Below are 11,568 nucleotides of genomic sequence, written 5' to 3' on the forward strand. Positions count from 1 at the left end.
GTTTCCTGGTGTCAACCTGTATTATTTCAGTAGACATTGAAATGAGGATACATCTTGCTGCCTTTCCAATGAAGCAAGTTTAATTTAGTAATAGGTGAAAAACCATCCCTACAAAGGTGTTAATCAGAGACTTGGCTTTGTGGACACTTTTCAGAGAACAAATTTGTTAGCATAAAAATAAAGCCAGAAAATAAAGAGCTGTTTAATCACTCAATTGGATTTTTCTGCCAGCATATTTTTTTTCTCTGCAACCCACTGCTAAATTGTGCTTCCTAGCTGTTTTTATAAAATCACTGAATCAAATCTAACTCTGATTACATCAGAGAAGGCCAGGTACCCTACACCAAAACAGGGGGTTTGAAATTTTGACTTGTCTACTTAAAGATCACCAAAATCTGATAACAAGGTCAATTAGGTCCCTGGGTGGGATTGAACCACCAACCTTTTGGTTAATAGCTGTACATACTAACTGATTGCGCCACAGAGACACTTTGCAAAAGTCCATACTGACAAAGGCTAATAAGCATTCATCTAAAACGTTTCCTAGAAAAACTTTAAAAAGTCAATAATCTGGAGAGTTTTTGTAAGATGTTTCTTCCATCAACCAACGAAGAAACACATTGGTACTTTCCCATGATGAGTGAGTGCTTCAGGATCTCTTGAACTTACATGTGCAGCAGAGTACTGCAATGGAAGCATGCTGGGCCCATAACCCAGAGGTAGGCAGATTGAAACTATCCTCTGCTATATGCATTTTTTTTTTTGTTAATTAAAGTAATCCAAAACTGGGATTGATATTTTGTCTCTTTTATTTTTACTTAAAGTACAATAACTTTTACCATTTTAATTTGTTTTAATAGTATATTGACAGTATTGTTTTCTTTCAAAAATCCACTTCATTTTCTTTACCCTATTATTAAAATGGTAATTGACAAAAACAAACTACATTGTCACCAGAAGAGCAATACAAAATGTACAAGTGATATATTAAAATCATCTTTCCAGCTTGAATTTCAATGTTGCATTGGGTCAACAATTTTGTGAGAAACATCTTCACCCTTAAATAAAGATTTTCTTAATTCCTTACCTGTGTGCTAATTAGATATCACCTTGTTTTCACATTAAACAGACTTCCACATGAGAAAGCAGCAAGGATGCAGTGGCGTTAATGTTTCCTGGTGTCAACTTGTATTATTTCAGTAGACATTGAAATGAGGATGCATCTTGCTGCCTTTCCAATGAAGCAAGTTTAATTTAGTAATAGGTGAAAAACCATCCTTACAAAGGTGTTAATCAGAGACTTGGCTTTGTGGACACTTTTCAGAGAACAAATTTGTTAGCATAAAAATAAAGCCAGAAAATGAAGAGCTGTTTAATCACTCGATTGGATTTTTCTGCCAGCATATTTTTTTTCTCTGCAACCCACTGCTAAATTGTGCTTCCTAGCTGTTTTTTATAAAATCACTGAATCAAATCTAACTCTGATTACATCAGAGAAGGCCATGTACCCTACACCATAAGATGAGGTTTGAAATTTTGACTTGTCTACTTAAATATCACCAAAATCTGATCACAAGGTTAATTATGTCCCTGGGTGGGATTGAACCACCAACCTTTTGGTTAATAGCCAAACACACTAACCGATTGCACCACAGAGACACTTTGCAAAAGTCCATACTGACAAAGGCTAATAAGCATTCATCTAAAACGTTTCCTAGAAAAACTTTAAAAAGTCAATAATCTGGAGAGTTTTTGTAAGATGTTTCTTCCATCAACCAACGAAGAAACACATTGGTACTTTCCCATGATGAGTGAGTGCTTCAGGATCTCTTGCACTTACATGTGCAGCAGAGTACTGCAATGGAAGCATGCTGGGCCCATAACCCAGAGGTAGGCAGATTGAAACTATCCTCTGCTATATGCATTTTTTTGTTTGTTAATTAAAGTAATCCAAAACTGGGATTGATATTTTGGCTCTTTTATTTTTACTTAAAGTACAATAACTTTTACCATTTTAATTTGTTTTAATAGTATATTGACAGTATAGTTTTCTATCAAAAATCCACTTAATTTTCTTTACCCTGTTATTAAAATGGTAATTGACAAAAAAACTACATTGTCACCAGAAGAGCAATACAAAATGTACAAGTGATATATTAAAATCATCTTTCCAGCTTGAATTTCAATGATGCATTGGGGCAACAATTTTGTGAGAAACATCTTCACCCTTAAATAAAGATTTTCGTAATTCCTTACCTGTGTGCTAATTAGATACCACCTTGTTTTCACATTAAACAGACTTCCACATGAGAAAGCAGCAAGGATGCAGTGGCGTTAATGTTTCCTGGTGTCAACCTGTATTATTTCAGTAGACATTGAAATGAGGATACATCTTGCTGCCTTTCCAATGAAGCAAGTTTAATTTAGTAATAGGTGAAAAACCATCCCTACAAAGGTGTTAATCAGAGACTTGGCTTTGTGGACACTTTTCAGAGAACAAATTTGTTAGCATAAAAATAAAGCCAGAAAATAAAGAGCTCTTTAATCACTCAATTGGATTTTTCTGCCAGCATATTTTTTTTCTCTGCAACCCACTGCTAAATTGTGCTTCCTAGCTGTTTTTATAAAATCACTGAATCAAATCTAACTCTGATTACATCAGAGAAGGCCAGGTACCCTACACCATAACAGGGGGTTTGAAATTTTGACTTGTCTACTTAAAGATCACCAAAATCTGATAACAAGGTCAATTAGGTCCCTGGGTGGGATTGAACCACCAACCGTTTGGTTAATAGCCGTACATACTAACTGATTGCGCCACAGAGACACTTTGCAAAAGTCCATACTGACAAAGGCTAATAAGCATTCATCTAAAACGTTTCCTAGAAAAACTTTAAAAAGTCAATAATCTGGAGAGTTTTTGTAAGATGTTTCTTCCATCAACCAACGAAGAAACACATTGGTACTTTCCCATGATGAGTGAGTGCTTCAGGATCTCTTGAACTTACATGTGCAGCAGAGTACTGCAATGGAAGCATGCTGGGCCCATAACCCAGAGGTAGGCAGATTGAAACTATCCTCTGCTATATGCATTTTTTTTTTGTTAATTAAAGTAATCCAAAACTGGGATTGATATTTTGTCTCTTTTATTTTTACTTAAAGTACAATAACTTTTACCATTTTAATTTGTTTTAATAGTATATTGACAGTATTGTTTTCTTTCAAAAATCCACTTCATTTTCTTTACCCTATTATTAAAATGGTAATTGACAAAAACAAACTACATTGTCACCAGAAGAGCAATACAAAATGTACAAGTGATATATTAAAATCATCTTTCCAGCTTGAATTTCAATGTTGCATTGGGTCAACAATTTTGTGAGAAACATCTTCACCCTTAAATAAAGATTTTCTTAATTCCTTACCTGTGTGCTAATTAGATATCACCTTGTTTTCACATTAAACAGACTTCCACATGAGAAAGCAGCAAGGATGCAGTGGCGTTAATGTTTCCTGGTGTCAACTTGTATTATTTCAGTAGACATTGAAATGAGGATGCATCTTGCTGCCTTTCCAATGAAGCAAGTTTAATTTAGTAATAGGTGAAAAACCATCCTTACAAAGGTGTTAATCAGAGACTTGGCTTTGTGGACACTTTTCAGAGAACAAATTTGTTAGCATAAAAATAAAGCCAGAAAATGAAGAGCTGTTTAATCACTCGATTGGATTTTTCTGCCAGCATATTTTTTTTCTCTGCAACCCACTGCTAAATTGTGCTTCCTAGCTGTTTTTTATAAAATCACTGAATCAAATCTAACTCTGATTACATCAGAGAAGGCCAGGTACCCTACACAATAAGAGGGGGTTTGAAATTTTGACTTGTCTACTTAAATATCACCAAAATCTGATCACAAGGTCAATTACGTCCCTGGGTGGGATTGAACCACCAACCTTTTGGTTAATAGCCGAACACACTAACCGATTGCGCCACCGAGACACTTTGTAAACAGTACATACTGACAAAGGCTAATAAGCATACATCTAGAACGTTTCCTAGAAAAATATTAAAAAATCAATAATCTGGAGAGTTTTTGTAAGATGTTTCTTCCATCAACCAATGAATAAACACATTGGTACTTTCCCATGATGAGTGAGTGCTTCAGGATCTCTTGCACTTACATGTGCAGCAGAGTACTGCAATGGAAGCATGCTGGACCCATAACCCAGAGGTAGGCAGATTGAAACTATCCTTTGCTATATGCATTTTTTTTGTTAATTTAAGTAATCAAAACTGGGATTGATATTTTTGCTCTTTTATTTTTACTTAAAGTACAATAACTTTTACCATTTTAATTTGTTTTAATAGTATATTGACAGTATAGTTTTCTTTCAAAAATCCACTTAATTTTCTTTACCCGATTATTAAAATGGTAATTGACAAAAAAAACTACATTGTCACCAGAAGAGCAATACAAAATGTACAAGTGATATATTAAAATCATCTTTCCAGCTTGAATTTCAATGATGCATTGGGGCAACGATTTTGTGAGAAACATCTTCACCCTTAAATAAAGATTTTCTTAATTCCTTACCTGTGTGCTAATTAGATATCACCTTGTTTTCATATTAAACAGACTTTTACATGAGAAAGCAGCAAGGATGCAGTGGCGTTAATGTTTCCTGGTGTCAACCTGTATTATTTCAGTAGACATTGAAATGAGGATGCATCTTGCTGCCTTTCCAATGAAGCAAGTTTAATTTAGTAATAGGTGAAAAACCATCCTTACAAAGGTGTTAATCAGAGACTTGGCTTTGTGGACACTTTTCAGAGAACAAATTTGTTAGCATAAAAATAAAGCCAGAAAATAAAGAGCTGTTTAATCACTCAATTGGATTTTTCTGCCAGCATATTTTTTTTCTCTGCAACCCACTGCTAAATTGTGCTTCCTAGCTGTTTTTATAAAATCACTGAATCAAATCTAACTCTGATTACATCAGAGAAGGCCAAGTACCCTACACCATAACAGGGGGTTTGAAATTTTGACTTGTCTACTTAAAGATCACCAAAATCTGATAACAAGGTCAATTAGGTCCCTGGGTGGGATTAAACCACCAACCTTTTGGTTAAAAGCCGTACATACTAACTGATTGCGCCACAGAGACACTTTGCAAATTTCCATACTGACAAAGGCTAATAAGCATTCATCTAAAACGTTTCCTAGAAAAACTTTAAAATGTCAATAATCTGGAGAGTTTTTGTAAGATGTTTCTTCCATCAACCAACGAAGAAACACATTGGTACTTTCCCATGATGAGTGAGTGCTTCAGGATCTCTTGCACTTACATGTGCAGCAGAGTACTGCAATGGAAGCATGCTGGGCCCATAACCCAGAGGTAGGCAGATTGAAACTATCCTCTGCTATATGCATTTTTTTTTGTTAATTAAAGTAATCCAAAACTGGGATTGATATTTTGTCTCTTTTATTTTTACTTAAAGTACAATAACTTTTACCATTTTAATTTGTTTTAATAGTATATTGACAGTATTGTTTTCTTTCAAAAATCCACTTCATTTTCTTTACCCTATTATTAAAATGGTAATTGACAAAAACAAACTACATTGTCACCAGAAGAGCAATACAAAATGTACAAGTGATATATTAAAATCATCTTTCCAGCTTGAATTTCAATGATGCATTGGGTCAACAATTTTGTGAGAAACATCTTCACCCTTAAATAAAGATTTTCTTAATTCCTTACCTGTGTGCTAATTAGATATCACCTTGTTTTCACATTAAACAGACTTCCACATGAGAAAGCAGCAAGGATGCAGTGGCGTTAATGTTTCCTGGTGTCAACTTGTATTATTTCAGTAGACATTGAAATGAGGATGCATCTTGCTGCCTTTCCAATGAAGCAAGTTTAATTTAGTAATAGGTGAAAAACCATCCTTACAAAGGTGTTAATCAGAGACTTGGCTTTGTGGACACTTTTCAGAGAACAAATTTGTTAGCATAAAAATAAAGCCAGAAAATGAAGAGCTGTTTAATCACTCGATTGGATTTTTCTGCCAGCATATTTTTTTTCTCTGCAACCCACTGCTAAATTGTGCTTCCTAGCTGTTTTTTATAAAATCACTGAATCAAATCTAACTCTGATTACATCAGAGAAGGCCATATACCCTACACCATAAGAGGAGGTTTGAAATTTTGACTTGTCTACTTAAATATCACCAAAATCTGATCACAAGGTTAATTACGTCCCTGGGTGGGATTGAACCACCAACCTTTTGGTTAACAGCCAAACACACTAACCGATTGCGCCACAGAGACACTTTGCAAAAAGTACATACTGACAAAGGCTAATAAGCATACATCTAGAACGTTTCCTAGAAAAACATTAAAAAATCAATAATCTGGAGAGTTTTTGTAAGATGTTTCTTCCATCAACCAACGAATAAACACATTGGTACTTTCCCATGATGAGTGAGTGCTTCAGGATCTCTTGCACTTACATGGGCAGCAGAGTACTGCAATGGAAGCATGCTGGACCCATAACCCAGAGGTAGGCAGATTGAAACTATCCTTTGCTATATGCATTTTTTTTGTTAATTTAAGTAATCAAAACTGGGATTGAAATTTTTGCTCTTTTATTTTTACTTAAAGTACAATAACTTTTACCATTTTAATTTGTTTTAATAGTATATTGACAGTATAGTTTTCTTTCAAAAATCCACTTAATTTTCTTTACCCTGTTATTAAAATGGTAATTGACAAAAAAACTACATTGTCACCAGAAGAGCAATACAAAATGTACAAGTGATATATTAAAATCATCTTTCCAGCTTGAATTTCAATGATGCATTGGGGCAACAATTTTGTGAGAAACATCTTCACCCTTAAATAAAGATTTTCGTAATTCCTTACCTGTGTGCTAATTAGATATCACCTTGTTTTCACATTAAACAGACCTCCATGTGAGAAAGCAGCAAAGATGCAGTGGCGTTAATGTTTCCTGGTGTCAACCTGTATTATTTCAGTAGACATTGAAATGAGGATGCATCTTGCTGCCTTTCCAATGAAGCAAGTTTAATTTAGTAATAGGTGAAAAACCATCCTTACAAAGGTGTTAATCAGAGACTTGGCTTTGTGGACACTTTTCAGAGAACAAATTTGTTAGCATAAAAATAAATTCCAGAAAATGAAGAGCTGTTTAATCACTCAATTGGATTTTTCTGCCAGCATATTTTTTTTCTCTGCAACCCACTGCTAAATTGTGCTTCCTAGCTGTTTTTTATAAAATCACTGAATCAAATCTAACTCTGATTACATCAGAGAAGGCCAGGTACCCTACACAATAAGAGGGGGTTTGAAATTTTGACTTGTCTACTTAAATATCACCAAAATCTGATCACAAGGTCAATTACGTCCCTGGGTGGGATTGAACCACCGACCTTTTGGTTAATAGCCGAACACACTAACCGATTGCGCCACCAAGACACTTTGCAAACAGTACATACTAACAAAGGCTAATAAGCATACATCTAGAACGTTTCCTAGAAAAATATTAAAAAATCAATAATCTGGAGAGTTTTTGTAAGATGTTTCTTCCATCAACCAATGAATAAACACATTGGTACTTTCCCATGATGAGGGAGTGCTTCAGGATCTCTTGCACTTACATGTGCAGCAGAGTACTGCAATGGAAGCATGCTGGACCCATAACCCAGAGGTAGGCAGATTGAAACTATCCTTTGCTATATGCATTTTTTTTTGTTAATTTAAGTAATCAAAACTGGGATTGATATTTTTGCTCTTTTATTTTTACTTAAAGTACAATAACTTTTACCATTTTAATTTGTTTTAATAGTATATTGACAGTATAGTTTTCTTTCAAAAATCCACTTAATTTTCTTTACCCTATTATTAAAATGGTAATTGACAAAAAAAACTACATTGTCACCAGAAGAGCAATACAAAATGTACAAGTGATATATTAAAATCATCTTTCCAGCTTGAATTTCAATGATGCATTGGGGCAACAATTTTGTGAGAAACATATTCACCCTTAAATAAAGATTTTCGTAATTTCTTACCTGTGTGCTAATTAGATATCACCTTGTTTTCACATTAAACAGACTTCCACATGAGAAAGCAGCAAGGATGCAGTGGCGTTAATGTTTCCTGGTGTCAACCTGTATTATTTCAGTAGACATTGAAATGAGGATGCATCTTGCTGCCTTTCCAATGAAGCAAGTTTAATTTAGTAATAGGTGAAAAACCATCCCTACAAAGGTGTTAATCAGAGACTTGGCTTTGTGGACACTTTTCAGAGAACAAATTTGTTAGCATAAAAATAAAGCCAGAAAATGAAGAGCTGTTTAATCACGCAATTTGATTTTTTTGCCAGCATATTTCTTTTTCTCTGCAACCCACTGCTAAATTGTGCTTCCTAGATGTTTTTATAAAATCACTGAATCAAATCTAACTCTGATTACATCAGAGAAGGCCAGGTACCCTACACCATAACAGGGGGTATGAAATTTGACTTGTCTACTTAAAGATCACCAAAATCTGATAACAAGGTCAATTAGGTCCCTGGGTGGGATTGAACCACCAACCTTTTGGTTAATAGCCGTACATACTAACTGATTGCGCCACAGAGACACTTTGCAAAAGTTCATACTGACAAAGGCTAATAAGCATTCATCTAAAACGTTTCCTAGAAAAACTTTAAAAAGTCAATAATCTGGAGAGTTTTTGTAAGATGTTTCTTCCATCAACCAACGAAGAAACACATTGGTACTTTCCCATGATGAGTGAGTGCTTCAGGATCTCTTGCACTTACATGTGCAGCAGAGTACTGCAATGGAAGCATGCTGGGCCCATAACCCAGAGGTAGGCAGATTGAAACTATCCTCTGCTATATGCATTTTTTTTTGTTAATTAAAGTAATCCAAAACTGGGATTGATATTTTGGCTCTTTTATTTTTACTTAAAGTACAATAACTTTTACCATTTTAATTTGTTTTAATAGTATATTGACAGTATTGTTTTCTTTCAAAAATCCACTTCATTTTCTTTACCCTATTATTAAAATGGTAATTGACAAAAACAAACTACATTGTCACCAGAAGAGCAATACAAAATGTACAAGTGATATATTAAAATCATCTTTCCAGCTTGAATTTCAATGATGCATTGGTGCAACGATTTTGTGAGAAACATCTTCACCCTTAAATAAAGATTTTCTTAATTCCTTACCTGTGTGCTAATTAGATATCACCTTGTTTTCATATTAAACAGACTTTTACATGAGAAAGCAGCAAGGATGCAGTGGCGTTAATGTTTCCTGGTGTCAACCTGTATTATTTCAGTAGACATTGAAATGAGGATGCATCTTGCTGCCTTTCCAATGAAGCAAGTTTAATTTAGTAATAGGTGAAAAACCATCCCTACAAAGGTGTTAATCAGAGACTTGGCTTTGTGGACACTTTTCAGAGAACAAATTTGTTAGCATAAAAATAAAGCCAGAAAATAAAGAGCTGTTTAATCACTCAATTGGATTTTTCTGCCAGCATATTTTTTTTCTCTGCAACCCACTGCTAAATTGTGCTTCCTAGCTGTTTTTATAAAATCACTGAATCAAATCTAACTCTGATTACATCAGAGAAGGCCAAGTACCCTACACCATAACAGGGGGTTTGAAATTTTGACTTGTCTACTTAAAGATCACCAAAATCTGATAACAAGGTCAATTAGGTCCCTAGGTGGGATTAAACCACCAACCTTTTGGTTAAAAGCCGTACATACTAACTGATTGCGCCACAGAGACACTTTGCAAATTTCCATACTGACAAAGGCTAATAAGCATTCATCTAAAACGTTTCCTAGCAAAACTTTAAAAAGTCAATAATCTGGAGAGTTTTTGTAAGATGTTTCTTCCATCAACCAACGAAGAAACACATTGGTACTTTCCCATGATGAGTGAGTGCTTCAGGATCTCTTGCACTTACATGTGCAGCAGAGTACTGCAATGGAAGCATGCTGGACCCATAACCCAGAGGTAGGCAGATTGAAACTATCCTCTGCTGTATGCTTTTTTTTTTGTTAATTAAAGTAATCCAAAACTGGGATTGATATTTTGGCTCTTTTATTTTTACTTAAAGTACAATAACTTTTACCATTTTAATTTGTTTTAATAGTATATTGACAGTATTGTTTTCTTTCAAAAATCCACTTCATTTTCTTTACCCTATTATTAAAATGGTAATTGACAAAAACAAACTACATTGTCACCAGAAGAGCAATACAAAATGTACAAGTGATATATTAAAATCATCTTTCCAGCTTGAATTTCAATGATGCATTGGGGCAACGATTTTGTGAGAAACATCTTCACCCTTAAATAAAGATTTTCTTAATTCATTACCTGTGTGCTAATTAGATATCACCTTGTTTTCACATTAAACAGACTTCCACATGAGAAAGCAGCAAGGATGCAGTGGCGTTAATGTTTCCTGGTGTCAACCTGTATTATTTCAGTAGACATTGAAATGAGGATGCATCTTGCTGCCTTTCCAATGAAGCAAGTTTAATTTAGTAATAGGTGAAAAACCATCCCTACAAAGGTGTTAATCAGAGACTTGGCTTTGTGGACACTTTTCAGAGAACAAATTTGTTAGCATAAAAATAAAGCCAGAAAATGAAGAGCTGTTTAATCACGCAATTTGATTTTTTTGCCAGCATATTTCTTTTTCTCTGCAACCCACTGCTAAATTGTGCTTCCTAGATGTTTTTATAAAATCACTGAATCAAATCTAACTCTGATTACATCAGAGAAGGCCAGGTACCCCACACCATAACAGGGGGTATGAAATTTGACTTGTCTACTTAAAGATAACCAAAATCTGATAACAAGGTCAATTAGGTCCCTGGGTGGAATTGAACCACCAACCTTTTGGTTAATAGCCGTACACACTAACTGATTGCGCCACAGAGACACTTTGCAAAAGTCCATACTGACAAAGGCTAATAAGCATTCATCTAAAACGTTTCCTAGAAAAACTTTAAAAAGTCAATAATCTGGAGAGTTTTTGTAAGATGTTTCTTCCATCAACCAACGAAGAAACACATTGGTACTTTCCCATGATGAGTGAGTGCTTCAGGATCTCTTGAACTTACATGTGCAGCAGAGTACTGCAATGGAAGCATGCTGGGCCCATAACCCAGAGGTAGGCAGATTGAAACTATCCTCTGCTATATGCATTTTTTTTTTGTTAATTAAAGTAATCCAAAACTGGGATTGATATTTTGTCTCTTTTATTTTTACTTAAAGTACAATAACTTTTACCATTTTAATTTGTTTTAATAGTATATTGACAGTATTGTTTTCTTTCAAAAATCCACTTAATTTTCTTTACCCTATTATTAAAATGGTAATTGACAAAAACAAACTACATTGTCACCAGAAGAGCAATACAAAATGTACAAGTGATATATTAAAATCATCTTTCCAGCTTGAATTTCAATGATGCATTGGGTCAACAATTTTGTGAGAAACATCTTC

General features: G+C 34.5%; 2 non-coding genes across 2 annotated transcripts; both read right to left on the minus strand.

The window, feature by feature from the left end:
- Positions 1–1,585: 1,585 nt before the first annotated feature.
- Positions 1,586–1,659, minus strand: TRNAN-AUU (transfer RNA asparagine (anticodon AUU)). Its single transcript has one exon. It is a non-coding gene; the product is annotated as a tRNA-Asn (tRNA).
- Positions 1,660–6,258: 4,599 nt separating this feature from the next.
- Positions 6,259–6,332, minus strand: TRNAN-GUU (transfer RNA asparagine (anticodon GUU)). The gene has a single exon. It is a non-coding gene; the product is annotated as a tRNA-Asn (tRNA).
- Between the last annotated feature and the right edge of the window lie 5,236 nt (positions 6,333–11,568).

This window comes from Pseudophryne corroboree, unplaced genomic scaffold, assembly GCF_028390025.1.
Source record: "Pseudophryne corroboree isolate aPseCor3 unplaced genomic scaffold, aPseCor3.hap2 scaffold_1421, whole genome shotgun sequence".
In the NCBI taxonomy this organism is placed as follows: domain Eukaryota; kingdom Metazoa; phylum Chordata; class Amphibia; order Anura; family Myobatrachidae; genus Pseudophryne; species Pseudophryne corroboree.